The following is a 1803-nucleotide window of genomic DNA, read 5'->3' as shown; positions in this document are numbered from 1 at the left end:
CCTCCACAAGCAGTGCCATGAACTAGAGCCCAAGCGTTCTAATATATGCGCCTATGGGTAACACTGCTCATTCAAACCAGCACATTCATCCCCTGGCCTCCATAGACTCATGACTATGTCATAATGCAAAATGCAATCAGTCCAACTTCAAAACTTCCCAATTTCCTTAACAGTCTCAACATTTTTCAAAAGTTCAAAATTTCTTCTGAGATACAAGGCCATCTATTAACTATGACCCCTTATAAAATCAAATCCTAAATTACAAGACAATGGCACAGAATATACATTACGCCATTCCAAAGAGGAGGAGTGGAGGCACCATCAGTAAAGACTGAACCAAAGCTAGACTTGAACCCAGCTGGGCAAACACCAAGTCCTATAGCTCTAAGTGTGGTATCTGGGGCTTCATTTCTCAAAGGGGTTAGATGTCTTTACCCTTCCAACTTTGTCGCCTGTAACATGCATTTTTCTCTTGGGCTGGTTCTACTCCCTGCATGCAGCTCTTCTTGGCAAATGTCTCATGGCTCTGACATCGCCAACATAGCGGGGTCTCCACTGAAACCCATGTTTCACCATCACAGCTGCATTCAGTGACCTCTCGGGGCCTCCTTATAGAAAGGTCAACCCTGCCACATGTTGCCTGGCTTCAGTGACTCTCTGAAACTGTGGAGGGAAAATTCATGACACCCCACCCCCAGTCTTGCATCTTTCTTGCCTCCAAAGCCAGTACCATGTAGACAACATGGCCAAGTTCATCTGCCAGCTTAGGATGGACACTTGCCCCTTTGAATCACAGTTGTATCAACTCTTCTATGCTTTCTAGGAGCAGAAAGCCTCTTAGGCTCTTTCCTTTCACAAGTTGGAGCTTTAGTTGGATGGAGTCTTGCCTTAAGGACACCTTTCCTATCTTTCCAATGCAAAGCAGGCGTCTCATTAATGATGTTAATCTCCTTACCAGTTACAGCCTTTTATTCAGCAGATAACACAGATGCAACTTCCTAGTGCTCCTTTTCTCCTCAAACTTCAGAGTTTTTATTTCTTTCTGCCTCACTTGATCTTTTTAATTGTAGACCTACAAAAGAGCCATCAGAAATAACCATCCACGGACTCAGCATCATGCTGTCTTGAAATATCCTCTGCCCACAAATGATGGAAAACTCACTATTTGGAAAAGAGTGGCACCAACAAAGGAACCACTGACATGCCAGAGAGGAGAAAAAAAATCCTCTGCCAATGAAATTAGTCTGGGGGCTGGAGAGCTGGCTCAGTGGTTTAGAACACTGACTGTTCTTGTAGAAGACCCGGGTTCAAATCCCAGCACCTACATGGCAGCTAACAACCGTCCGTAACTCCAGTTTCAGGGGATCCGACAGCCTCTGCTGTCCTCCACGGGCACTGCACAACATGGTGTACTTACCTACATTCAGGCAATACACACATACACATAAAAAAATTTTAAAAAGAAAAAAAGAAAAGGAAATTAGTCCATTACTTTTTAATTTAGTATCAAGCAAGTTCCCAGGACACAGGAAGAAAACAGTAAGATTTTTTCCCAAAATATCACACTAATGGCCCCTAACCCAGTTTCTGATACAGTCCTTGTTCCCCTCTGAAACTTTATAAGCCAGTCTTTGACCTGCATTCTTTCAGAACTACTACTTTCCAGGCTTCTACTAGAGTGACCCATTAAGTTCTGCTTACAGCATCCAACAGCTTTTCTGGTCCTATGTTCCAAAGTCCTTAAAAAAAAAAAGCATGTTCTGATAAAATATCATAACCAAAAGCACCTAAGAAAGAGTTTAT

At 42.9% G+C, this 1803-nt stretch overlaps 1 non-coding gene across 1 annotated transcript; it reads left to right on the top strand.

Moving 5' to 3' along the window:
- The first annotated feature begins 1140 nt into the window (after positions 1 to 1140).
- On the top strand, positions 1141 to 1205 carry LOC115071904. The gene has a single exon (XR_003850961.1). It is a non-coding gene; the product is annotated as a small nucleolar RNA SNORD42 (small nucleolar RNA).
- The last annotated feature ends 598 nt before the right edge of the window (positions 1206 to 1803 follow it).

Source organism: Nannospalax galili, unplaced genomic scaffold (assembly GCF_000622305.1).
Source record: "Nannospalax galili isolate Female #2095 unplaced genomic scaffold, S.galili_v1.0 scaffold1460, whole genome shotgun sequence".
NCBI classification, from domain to species: domain Eukaryota; kingdom Metazoa; phylum Chordata; class Mammalia; order Rodentia; family Spalacidae; genus Nannospalax; species Nannospalax galili.
This window is presented reverse-complemented; position numbering and strand designations above follow the sequence as displayed.